Source organism: Nyctibius grandis, chromosome 1 (assembly GCF_013368605.1).
Source record: "Nyctibius grandis isolate bNycGra1 chromosome 1, bNycGra1.pri, whole genome shotgun sequence".
In the NCBI taxonomy this organism is placed as follows: Eukaryota; Metazoa; Chordata; class Aves; order Nyctibiiformes; family Nyctibiidae; genus Nyctibius; species Nyctibius grandis.
In genome coordinates this window covers 53910781-53924337 of record NC_090658.1, presented here as the reverse complement: position 1 = coordinate 53924337, position 13557 = coordinate 53910781, and the positions used below count along the sequence as shown (strand labels likewise).

At 42.1% G+C, this 13557-nt stretch overlaps 1 protein-coding gene across 1 annotated transcript in view; it reads left to right on the top strand.

Moving 5' to 3' along the window:
- The window catches only part of PPP1R14C (protein phosphatase 1 regulatory inhibitor subunit 14C), a 54186-nt gene that overhangs the window by 27151 nt on the left and 13478 nt on the right, over window positions 1–13557 (top strand). The window lies entirely within an intron of this gene.

Sequence of the window (13557 nt, the reverse complement as noted above, 5' to 3'; positions counted from 1 at the left end):
GTACACTGTGTATAAAGTATGCTGTTGGATGGTGTAATGTGAAATAGTATTGCAATTCAGTATAACATCAAACTGAATGAAGCTACTGTTTGGCTGTATTTTTAATATACCTAAGCTGCTGGAAATGCTTTGCATGGTAGGTAAAAACTTCAGAAGAAAACTGAAAGACTGCTGTACTCATTTGGGCTCTGTCTGAAAAGCTATGTCTAGTTGGCTGCAGACAAAGCCCCTGCTAACACCTCCTTATTTTGGCCTCTGTAAACTCAGTGCTAACCAGAAGCATTGCTCTGACTTCCAGGAGTTGCAGAGGGTCTCTGATTTACACCAAAGGGCCTTGGATCCCAGGTAGTGCTGGTGTGTGCTGTCCTACAGAACCAGGAAACTATTTAAGAAATGGGATCTTGAGTATGCATGCGAGTTCTCTCCTTTCTGGGAAGCTTTGGTATCCCTGATAATTGAAGGTGGCTCCTTCCGGCATTTAAGGGATGCTTGAGAAAATTACACTTCCCTTAAAACCTTCTTCCCCTCCCCACTTTTTTTTTTTTTTTGTGCCTACTGTGTTAATTAACATACTTAAGAGTAGTCTGTCACTCTTTTGTTAACTTGAAAACGTGAGGATTATAGCACTTCTGCCAGGGCTCCAACCCAGTAATGAAGGGCTAGCTTGATGTGGCTTTTCAAAAATAGTCCCTTCCCAGAGCTGTGTTTCAGTCATAGGAAACAAGTTTAAGCACTTGTTTTCTTTAGCATGTACATGGGAATTGTGCTGTTAAGAGGGGGAAAACCAATTACTGTTCATCCTTCAGCAGCTTGTTGGGGTTCTTCCCCTTCAGTTCAGCCCAGTTGCAATATCTCTGTTCTTGGTATTGTCAATCTGTAAGTTCGTCTCATTTAAGGGCCCTCATCAGTACTGGACTTGCTCTGTTTGCCTGCATCGTCTTTCAACTACAGTGATTTGTAAGACCTAGCAGCTGTTGCATGACCATCTGGAATTTTTATGGTTGTACTGGAAAATATTGCCTGTTTATGTATCTGAGGAGCAGAGGGACACCTCAGTGCTTTTGCCCCATTCTGTTTTGGGCTTGCTAATACTGTCATGATCATGTAGCCCACCACAAGTTTTTGTTATCCAATGTGAAAAGGTCTGCCACATGTTTGCTGCCAGGAAGACAGCATGTCCTGGAAGATGATGGGCTCTTTAGCATTTAAAAAGTAAAACTGTGAGTAAATTAGATGCTTCAGAATGACTTTGTTTTTTTTTTTTTTTTACTTTTATACCAAGCCAAAACAACAAATATTTTGCCTTATGTTATACTTTTCTCCTTCAGTATGCCTTAAATGACTCTTCAGGCTACGGTTATGGAACCACAAAGCTTTTATTCCTTTTTTTGAAAAAGGGAATATATCCATATCATCCATAACTCTTAATTCTTCTGGAATGCCACTGGGAAGAGAAACACTTGTTTTTCTTCAGCCTGTGACCATTTCCAACAATGCAGATGATTAGAGATCGCTGACAAGTCCTGACTTTGCATATTTGTGTCTCTGTGAAACGTGGGGGAAAATACTTTGACATATATTTGACATCTGCTTAAGAAAGATAAATCTTGAAGCTGAAGCAGGAGAAGGAGAACAAATTTTAGGCTGACCACAGCAAAGTGAAAATTCGGTTGAAAAAGTTCTCTGTTTAAGGATCCTGGGAGCTGAAATGGGAGGTCCTGATGCTGCAGGCTACCTTGGAAGGCAGTTAGGCTTGTATCTGTTCTTAAAATAGTTGTTGCAGATCATCTGCAGACTCTGTCAAATGATACTTGCTCAGTTTGCGTTTTCAAGATGGCAACACCATTTATAAGACTGGCTGGCTGTTTAGATTGCAATTTCTAGGCTGTGAGCAAAGGTTTGCTTCTCTTGGGATAGGTAAATGTGTCCATCAGGATGCAGGGGGCTTCACAGTGAAACGGGTAGAAGAATGTGGGAAGAGTTGGGACTTGGAAGGGTTTACCAGAAGGTTTTCTTTTTGTGGTGCTTTGGACTTTGCAGTGAACTCTTCTGTTGCATTCAGTGTTCTGGTTGCAAGGATGTGCTCTTAATGTAGAAATATAGTGCCTCCTTACAACCTGTTTTTCAGAGACTCTCAGAGTGAATGTGTATACTTGAAAGTAAATCAATGGGAAGACATTTTTGCCAGACTTGGAGCTTTTAAATGGAGGTATCCTAAAATGAAGTCTAAAGCCTAAATTCCTTTCAAATGTGCTACATTTGGATATAATAAAAGGATTTTGGAAAAAAGTGGGCTAAAACTTACTGGCAATTAGATGTTAACTAAAACAAGATAACATATAAGATCTATGAGCATATGTCAGGTAGTGAAATGGTGCTTTTGCAAGTGTGAAGGAGGGGTGATGCTGCAAGACAGAATCCCAGTTAACAAACCAGCTGGCAAAATAATGCTTCAATGCAAGAAAGAGAACTGGATGCTTCCATTGAAAATCCCCATTTTGAAAGGAATTAATACACCTATACCAATGGCAAAGAATATAGTCTGAACTTTATGTTCAACTTTCACCTTCCAGCACTGACTTGTCTGCTCTGTCTTCCATTGATACAAACTTTTCAGATGAGATATTTATTAAATTGTCAAGTGGTAGAGAAACTGAGCTTTTCTTCTGTATTTCTTACTGGCCTGTGCTGTTTTGTCTGTAGAGAAATGTTGGGGAAAGATGCCTTTTTCTAACTTAGCAGCTGTGTCTGCACTGGCATCACAGTGACTTTTCCTTGCAGACTAGGCAAGGTTTTCCCAGCCAGGAGAGGAAAGCACAAAGAAGTATTCTGCCCATTCAAGATAAGTGGCCATGTTTCTGTTATACTGGGCAGCTGCATCAGTGTCACAGTTAAAACAATCAGATTTCTAAGGGCTGTCACAATTTTTCTGAAGTTATTGAATACTCATACAGTAAAATAAGAGTAAATAACAAGTTGTATCTGACTCTCAATTTCCATTTCCCAAATGAACCACTGGAAGTATTTAAATGAATGGTGGGCCCTGAACCCAGCAAGGCTTGCCGAACTGTGTTTTTTGGCCAGCATGAGATTGTTAGAAGCTGTTCTGTTCCAAGGCAGAACCTATTTTGGTTTCTCACTATTGGATGCTTTGTGGCAGGAGATCTGAGCAAGTGCTTCCTAAACAGCTGCTCATACAAGAACTACTGTGTATGGACAGAGCAGAGTCGGCACTGCAAGTGTGTGACCCTTGACTAGTGTTTCAGTCACCCATCCAAGCAACACATAAATGCCAAACTAAAAATAGCAAGTCCAGGGCCCAGGGTAAGTATTTTCAGTCACCTACATAACAGACTCTTTTCGAAAGTTGTTAAAACACAGGATATCAAGACATCAATTTGCTAAAAATAAAATAAAAAAAAAAAACAAACAACAAACTAAGCAGTGTGTATATGCATTTTTTTACTTTTACAAAAGCCCATTTAGCAGCTAATTAGAAGAAAAGTTACTCCTGTTGATTCTTTGCAAATTACTTCCTTAGCTCTCATATAATTAAAAAAAAAAAAGGCGGAGAGGGGAAAAAATTCTTGAAAGAAGCGGGGAGAAGAAAAGTAAAAGGATCTGTTATCTTTACTGGCCAAGGTGCCTGCACAAGCCTCCAGTGCTGTTTATGGAGTTGCAGGCTGCATCCATTTGTACGAAGTTACCTCCCTACTGCTGAAGGGAGAATGCAGCCAGTGAAATGTGGCAGCCAGCCCATGCTGGCTCTAAGGAAATCTAAGTAAAAAGGCAGGGCCTTCTGAAAGAGTGCAGAAAGTCTGCCTTCCAGCCAAGGAAACTTGACAGGTGTGTTGGTGACAACAGTAGGCAGTGTGTCTGCTAGGCAAGCCCAGCCTCAACTGAATTGGCAGAGTTTGAAGTGCAATAAAACTCCAGTTTAGCTCTCCTAACGTGTTATTGTTTCACTAGCAAGCAGAACAGAGAACTCTGGAAAGAGAGGACCAAGGTTTCTTCTTCTGCAGCGACAGTTTTAGAGCATTTGACTGAGGTCACCATGGCATTCTTATATGGCCTATGTAAACACAGAGGCATCTCTCACAGTAGTGATCACAGTGATGCAGAAGTATACAGTGAATTTTAATGGCTGGTTAGCCTACACTGATTAAAGAGAGCCCCTGACCTCCATTTGAAAATCCGTTGCCATCATTCTTGGATGTAGGTAGGCCAAAATCTACATTGAAACAGCTTGTGGAAATTTTGGTGCTTTGTCTATTAAAAGCTACTAATGTTACAAAGTGCTAGCTTCAAGTAAATGTAACTGTTTTTCAACTGCTTGTTCTTTTGGTGTATGCTAAGTGGTACCATGTTTTATTCCAAGCCTTGTGTTGGCATAGCTGTGTGGTGCTAAGGCAGTTTAGATGTGACATGCAGCATCTGCCTGTGGTGCAGCAGAACACAGTAGCAGGAGAGTGGTCCAGATTTTCTGTTGCTCCAATTCCAAAAACCTTTAGTTGCATAGCCTCTATGTATTGAATTGTCCTCTGAAATTGGCCCTGCCTCCCTTTCCCTGAGTAACTTCACTTCAGTGAATGGTTTGGCAGTACTTGTACCTGTCTCGCTGTGCTTTAACCTTCCCTTTCCCCTCTTCCAGCTGACTTTTGACACAGGTGGCTGTCTTTTTTTTCCCTCGCCCCTTAAACAGGGTAAAATGTCATACGTGCTAACCGTGTTCTGATGTAGGACCTAAGCAGCTGACTTAAATTCAGCGTATGGGCAGCCTGTAGCTGTAAGGAGTTTGTCCAGAGGAAATCATGGTGTGTTGCTGTCATCTTTTTGCCCTCTAGCCTTCTAATTGAAGGAAAGGCAAAACTGCAGTGGCATCTGCAAAGACAGCAGCTGCCTCTGTGTCAAGTGTCAATGCAGGCAGGCTTGTGTTTTGGTGGGGGTGTGAAGATATTCAGGGAAGCTGGGTGGGGACCTGTGCTCTGCATGTGGAGGTCCTTTCCCTATCCCCTTTCACAAAGGCTTGCCCATAAAGGGACCTTTCACAGGAATTGCATTGAGGGATGATGTTCTTACCTCTGCCCATAAACCTGATCTCTCCATGCTGGCAGAGGCACCCCAACTGAAGTAAGGGCACAACAGAATTGCTTCTTTTTGTGTCACCGAAGTGCCAGGATTGTGCTGTTGCTATTTTGGTGTACTTGTGTGCTATTTTATAATAAAAATTCCGGCTGCTTTAGAGGGGCTGACTCTTTGAATGGAATTTGTAATTGGAATAGCATCTGTCCACTTCATCTGCTCTACAGTTGCTTGAGAGCCAAGAGGAGAGGCCGATTCTGTGGCAGTGCCAGCTTGAGACAAGTAACAATGGTTTACAGCAGCTGAGGGAAGAGAAAGAGCCAGCTTGGGTAGTGAGATGGAAGAACTTGGCTTGAGTGTGTGCTCCTCCCCTGCTTATTGAAAATATCAGTTGTTGTTAGTGGCTTTAATGAGGTTCATAACTAGAATTTTAAGTATTTTGTGTGTGATGTACAGTCATTGCCCTGTTAGCATACTTTTCATTTCCATTTGAATTCTAAAGTTACAGCTGTACCTAACTCCTGGCACATACGTGGATATTAAGATGCCCTTATACTTCAGTGATTCACAGAAGTTGTTTTAAATTTGTTTTGCACCATGTTTTTTCTTTATAATTCCTTCTAAGGAAGGAAGTTTGAGCTGTTCTTGGCTATTGATAAGTAACACTAACATACAGGATTAGTGTCCCAGTTTGCCTAGGGTGATATCCTTGTACAGGGATTGTCCTGCTTGACATGATTCTGACCTGAATTCCTTCCTCCATCCCACCACCCAAAACCAAACCCCCAAACCTGTGACAATCATGATTTATGCTTTCCAGACACCTTGCAAGAGTACTCATTGACAAGTTATGTTGTCAGATAATGTAACTTGCAGAGGCAGCATGTCCCTGTTGTTTGACTGCATCCCTCTAAATTTTAAAAATCTCTATAAACTTGTCATTGTGGAGACTGGTTAAATCCAAACTTTGAGTCCCTCTCTTGCCTGTATGGGACATATGTCAAACTGATCTGCCACCTGTATAACAGGAAATTATAATGGGGATGGTGGTGGGTATGGAGGAGGCCAAGCTACTTAGAGGCTGCCCTTATACTTCAGCTGTGTGTCTCTTCCTCTGTGTCTCTCTTGGCTAACTTTACTACCCCCTTTCATAGTCTTCAGAAAGGAATAAGTGATCCTGAATATTCAAAACGCCTAAGAGTCCCAACCATTAAGGAGACATTCTCACAGGATCCCTCTTCTCTGTCTGATTTTTGCATTTTGGCCAAGGAAACCATTTGCTTCAGATGCGCCATAGGCTAGTGGTTTGTTTTTTGTTTTTTTTTTGTTTGTTTGTTTTGTGGGTTTTTTTTGTTGTTGTTTTTTTTTGGGGGGGTTGGTTTGGGTTGGGGTGGGTTGGTGGGTTGGTTGGGGGGGGGGGGGTGGGTTGGGTGGGTGGGTTGGTTGGTTGGTTGGTTTGGGTTGGTTGGTGGGTTTTTTGGGGTGTTTTTGTTTTAACTGGGATTAACTTTAGGACATCTTACCAAGCCTATAAAAAGGAACTGTATTTTTCACCAATACGCTTGCAAATGGCTTATATGAAATGTGAGTAAAAGCCTTTCTCACCCCTAGTCTCATTTTCCCTTTGACTCTGTATTGCTGTCTATTGGAGAGCATACTCTAGTTTATTTGTCTAGATGACTGTGTTAGGCCAACAGGTTACTGTCCTTGTGACACTATGGTTTTGCAGCCCTGTGTGCTTTTTTCAAATATTTGCAGTTGACAATACTGTGAAAGCTTTATAGTTCTTCACCAGGAATAATGAATGAGCTGTTGATCTAAAGTGAAAGAAGGAGCTTCAGTCTTCTCTTTTTTTCCTTGCTCATTGGTGGTCAAGAGCAAGCTCCCTGCTCTTTGAAGCTTCAGCTCACAGGACTTGTGTTTTCATGAGTCACCTGTTGATCAGCTGCTTAAAGTGATGTGTATGGACATAGCGTTATATTGAAGGAATGTCTTTTATAGAAAGTACTAGCCTGGAAAATGCAAAGGGATCTAGTCACTGTCGTATCCTCCACCCAGTTAGTGTTGTCTTTCCAGACTTTACTTACTTAATTTAAATAAGCTTATTTCTGCAAATTGGTCTCTGTATTTTGAAGTGGATGTGTTAGAAGGGTGTGTTTGCTCATGCTGGGATAAGGGGAGGAAGGAGGAGTTCCTGATAATGCTGTTTCAGTGAAGGCTGGCTAGGTGGCAGGATGGGCATGCTCTTCCAATTGTCCAAGGAGCATGGTGGTATCCTTTTTAACACATAATCCTGTGCTTTTTCTCATAGTGTGTCTCTGGTTGGGGGCAACACACACCTAAGTTGCATACTGACATGGATCTGGGATGCTGTTACGTTACGCTTTAGATCTGGGAGCTTGAGAGTGCTCCCTGTTCGCTGGGTTCAGACATGAATCTTCAACAGGTCTTCTCTTTGGGATTTTCTTGGAGTAAGATGTGCTCTTCCTAATACAAGCTTCAGGCTATTTGCCCACTTACCTACTAACCAACATAGGGTGAATTGGCAGATTCAGACAAGCTTTAGCTAGCTCTTTCTTCTCTGAGACAGGTGGATGTGGGTAAGCTTTGGTCTGGAAATCTGATTGCTGTCTTAATAAACTATGGACCCGAATGTAAATGTTCTGCCAACAGGGTTTGCTTTCTTAGTCTGAAAGCTGCACTAATACAGCTATATTTTCTGGACCATGCAGTTTGTGCACACTGGCTGAGCAAGCTAAGGTCCTGCCTGTGTAGACACTATCACTGTGTGTGTGTCTGTCCACCTTCTCACCTAGCTTTATCTTTCCCTGCAGCTTTGTTACATCGCCTTTATTGCCAGGCACTGATGATTCCTAGGTAAGCTCCCCCTCTGCTTCACTGCAGGGTGTGTATTCTTCCATGCATTGTTCTTGGCATTACCCTTGATTTAGCAACTGGAAAACACACTTTTAAAACGTTAAACTTGTCCAAATTGAAATAATCTGAGCTGAAGGGATTCGTAGTAGGTGCCTGCCTCAGCTGGAATGTCTTGGAAAGATTTTTAGTTAAGAGTTCAGTTATTTCTGATGCTGAGACTAAAATTGGGAGCAAAAGTGTTTTTCTACATTGCATGAGGACTTTCAACAGCTTAATTGAAACTGTAGTATGTCTGATCTTGAAAATTTAGGAAGGAGCAGACTTGCTTTATGTCGGAGATGCCTGTGGCCAGTTTATGAACGTGTTCTCAGTTCAATGAAGCACCTCCCATCCTCTTTCACTTGTGCTTGTCATGTGCCCAAACTTGTTGAAGTTTGGCAATAAGCTCAATGATTGTGTTATGTGATCAAGGTTCCTCTATAAGGAACTAGGAGGGGCTGGGCTCTTGCAGTTCTTTTTGGCAGGGAGCCATGGTCACGGTGCCTGGGAGCTGAGAGTTGCTCCTTTCTCTGCTTGCAGTGATCCATCCTCTGGCCCTCAGCTGAGGAGAAAGGGTACATAGGAAGGAAGTGGAAGCAATACCCCAAGAAGTAGGAGCAGAGGAGGTAGGATTTTGCAGGAACCAAGCCATGAGAGTAAAAGCTGAGGACTAAATTCCTAAGAACAGGAGCAGAGGGGAAATGAGTACTTGAGGACAAAAGTTAAACTGCTGTTCTCCAGACCTGAGAACTGAATCTAGGTCTCAGGCGGCTTTTCCATGCTCTATCAGCAACTTCAGGGGCCCTTGCTGTGTTTGTAAAGTGTTACCTCCCTCTAGTGGTGTGTGTGCAAGGCCATGCGCACAGTCCCCTGCTAGCTCCAGAGGTGAGGGTAGATCAGATCTAGGCCATATAGATAAAACACCGTGTCCTTGACTTTTATCCAGCCATTCATACCATGTTATGTAGATATAGATGCACTTGGTATTCCTGTGAGATACTGGGCAACTTGTCTAAGCCATTTTGTTGACAGGTGGACACTTAGGGTTCCTCCCTTTCTGGGTATTTCACTGGATCCACATGAGGTAAGGCTTGAAGATAGGCTCAGCACAGGAGAAGGTTTCTGTAAATAGCCACAATGCCGCAGATAAATTATGATTATTCAGAAACAGTAGGGTAGGATCACTGACTCAAAACGAGTGGACAAATCTGGTAACTTTACCTTTAATGTCTTTGCACTTTTATTTAATGAACAAGTGATGAAGAAAGGTAGACTTGGTGTTGGCAGAAGAGGGTGCTGCCCTGGTTAGAACAGCCTGGGTGCAACACAAGCATTTCTAACTATTAGTTGGAGCCAAGATGGGATGGCGTGTGCTCAGGGGTGTGGGGTCTCACACTCTGTGGTGCCTTTGAGATTTCACATTCAACTTACTGGTTGCTAATAAGTGTCTGATGGGGGAGAAAATTGTATGTAACTGAATGATAAGGATTGTATCGTACTGGAAGCAGCGTCCTAAATGTGTTCACTGATTATCAGCTGTACAAACTAATAGTCACTGTTGCATGAACCACTTGCATCTGGATCAACAGGAATGGGAGATAATTATTTTTTTTTTTGCATGTGTAACATTAGACCATCATGGCTGCTATGGCATTACTGCTGTTAATATTTTAGGATTGGAGAAAACATATGGTCATTTAGTAACTGGGTTGTACCACTGAGGATTCTTGTTCCTACTGCAAGTGTCCCCAGCCCTGGCACTTCTGAGTCTTTTCTTGCTGTCTTTAACATCCTTCCTAATCTTCTGTTCCTCATACCAATCAATAGAAACTAGCAGCCTTTTTGTGTTACAAACAGCTTTATTTTAGCTGTTGTATTTTGACAGTCCACTTAACTAGGATTAGCTTTAAGTTGAAAAGAGCTTTCTTTGATTCTGGATTCATGATTTTTGATTACTTAAACTATTCTTTTTATTCTTATTTTTATCTACTTTTGCCCTGACCCGTAAGTCCCCCAAAACGACTGAATGCTTTAAAATGAGGAACAAATGGGTAGTTCCTTTGTGTGTAATACAAATGACTATTTGGTAGTATTCTTTTACCTGTAGTAAGTGCAATCCATTCATAATCCTACCAAGTTACATATGCAACTGATGACTTCTAGTCCTGGTAATTTATGGGACTTTTATTTATCAACCTGAGGCGTAAAACACTGTCTTGCATTGGGGCAGTGCCATCCATATCTGCAGATGAACTTGTTTAGATGTACAGCCGATGTATCTTCTTAAAAATAAATAAATCTTTTCATGTACTAAATGGATACTTCCAGAAGAACTGGTCCTATTTTGTAGTCTGGTTTTGATCACTTACCCTTGCTATCTTCCAGGACTTTGAGAGAAATCCCTGATTCATAGAGTCTGAAACTCTCATACACCTGAATTGTGTGGTCATCTTTCCTTCCTTTTCCTTCATCTTTCTTTTGCTGTCTCTTCAGATTGCTTCCAAACTTGCTATACAAATGACGGCTTTAACTTTTCTTGCTGCACTTAACTTCTCCTTTCTTTCCCAAACTTAAAATCTAAAGCAAAACCCAAACAAACCTATTTCATTATTTCACAGCACTGCAAATGATATGATGCATGGTGAATGGGCAGTGAGGATGAGGGATAGCAGGCTAATTTTAGTTGGGTTTATAGTGGGAAGTTATCCATAGGGCAACTATTACCCTTTACATTTTAAAGCCTCAGATAAATGTTTAGTTAGGAAGTACTTGTAACTATGTCAGACCTGCTCTTGCTGTGCTGGAGGTGCTGTCCTCAGGGTCAGCAGAATAGAGTCTGCAAGTGTTCTTCAGCTGCCCCTGCAAAATGCAGCCCTTTGGCTTAAGCTGCTGTGGGAGGTGGGTTCAGAGGCTGTCAGACCATTTCCCTGGTCTTACTAAGGGATGCTCACCTGTTTCTGTTCCATTCACTGTTGGGGCTGTGATCACCTCTGCCAGAGGCTAAGTAGCAGACAGCTGGAGAGGTTATAATGTGTTAAACTGCTACAGCTATTTACTACCTAATACATGTCTGTGCCACAAGGTCTTTTAGCCAGTGGCCTGCAAAGAATTCATGCAGCCTAACCAACCGTGGGGCTGTCTTCCATTGCAAGGTTGAATTTAAGTTGCGTTAAATAGCAGAGAAGCTACCTTTGGTGATATTTTTGGACTTTTGAATACTCAAGCAGAGATCAGCTCATGTCCTGCCTACATTGTTACTGCAGACTGGAGAGGAGTGTGTCCATCCTCCCCTCCCCCAACTGTTTCAATTGATGAGTTGTTTGCACCAGCAACCCTCACACCTCCTCTGTTTTAGCTTTTCTGGGGGCTGCTCCCTGTCAGCATGCTTCTTGTGGTTTCTTACCCCCTGCCATCATCTGCTATTTGCAACAACACCTTGTCTCCCTCTCACTGCAGCAGAACATGGCAGTGCTTTGTCTTTCCTGCACAGCCTCACGGTACTAACAAGACCCTTGAAATGCCACCCTTCAGCTATGCACAGCCCATTTTGGGCTTGCCCCAGCCTAATATGGATGTAGCTGCTTAGTTGTGGTAGGATCAGCCACACTTCTCACCAATAAAATCAGGCAAACAAGACATGACTGTTTGTTCCTTCCCTCTGTCATTACAGCTGTTGTGGAGTGGTCAGGCCCCTGACCTAAGCATGTATTTTTCATGCCTAACATAAAACTCTTGGGATCATACAGGCACAGTAGTTCAGACAGGGGAAAAAAAATGCTTTGATTATGTATGTTTATTCAGCCAACAATAAGAGCAAGAGTTACCTTTTTGGGCTTCCCTCCTTCATTTGTGTTATGTACCAGAGTTCAAATCTGCTGTGAAGTGATGAAGATACACATGATCTTTTACAGAAAATGTAACTTAATTGAATACCAGTATGTTAGGTGCAACTATAGCCCCTCATTTCTGAAATATTCCTAATTTATTTTTTGTTATGGCTTTCCTTGATGTAGAGGAGCTATGTTATGTCTTCTACCAAAGCTTCAGTGAATTACTGGTACAGTTGCCCTCTGGACTGATGGCAGTGTGAACCCTGAAGATGTAGGAGCAAGCTGATTTGAAGAAGATAAGAGTCAAGAGGGGTAGAAGCAAGGATTTCTCCCACATGGCTGGTACCAGTCAGAGTAAAACTAACATTTCAGGAGCCCTCAGCTTCAAGTATGATCACAAAAAAGCATTATATACCTTCTAGGGAACTCCGCCTCACTGTCACCTTTAAACATTGTTTCAGTTTGCCAGAATGCTGCTCTGACAGGCAAGAGTTCAAAATGTGTATCTGACAAAATATTCAATATGCTGAACAGCACTTCTGAGCGTATTTTGCTAAGTTTACGGTATTAAAAGTAAATCCAGGCACCCTGCCTTAACAGTATTTGTAATGAGCTGTTTAGATAAAATGTTCAAGAGGTTTACTGTCTATTTGGGGAATTTCTGGTTCTTAGTGTGATATGCAAATTAGTGTAGAGTTGGGATAGTAAGCTACTAAGTAAGTCTGCCACCATTATGGATGAATCTTTATCCTTTCCAATTCTGATGGCTTTTACTGAATATCTTTATAGCCTGTGGAAGACTTCTTTCCTCTTCCCTGCATTGTTTTGATTGCTAATGAGTCTACAGCATTAGATTAGAAACTCCCTTTATTACCAGATTGTGTTACAGTAACTAGTGTTTTTGTGATTCATCTCAGCAAATGCCCACCCTTCCTTTCTGACTAAAATGCATGCTGAAAAAGAGTGAACCTGCTGATTGGGCAAAGGATGTGCTTCGTGTATTTTTTTTATTCATTGGGTCTAACAGCCTGCATGGCTGTGCTATCTTGTTCCTGCACACTTTCCTTCAGAGGTGAGGGATGGGGAACTTAATCATCCTACTTCTATCCTTCTTCCTCATGTCCAAGTAAATGTTGAACAGTTGGCATTTTAGCTGGAGCTTCTGGTATAGGTAGTTGTTTGGCACTTTGGTACTTAATTTCCGTTACATTAACTCAAGGTAATTTGTTATCTTCCCTGCTAATGTATGGATTCTTATCCAGTAGAAGAGTAATTTTGGTGTTACCAGTGGGAGTTGCTGTTGGAGCTGTTTAAATTATTTCACAACTGTTGAAACTTTTGCAAATTGCTGGAACCATCACATTTTTGTCAAAATGCTTCTTTAAAGGACCTTAAAAAGTGTCAGTGGGGTACAAGAAGACAGCTGCTGCTGGGGATAGTGGTCTTGTTGCTTCATTCTGACTCAAATCCACCCTCCCCTTTGGACGCTTTCAGGTCCCTGCTTTCATTCAGGAGGTGACAAGGTGGTGCAGTGCCAGTGAGCGAATCAGTGACTGTGTACTAGTGGGAGAGGACAGGCTTCAAGTGCCTGTGCATTGGCTTGGATGGAGCAGGGACAACAGAGGAGTTGTGTCTCTGTGGCACTGAGGCCACTGTGAGGGTGGGACTTGGTGTGGGGGAGAGGCTGAGACCAGCGTGTTTTGTATGTGCAGTGAGCTGCTGCTTTACC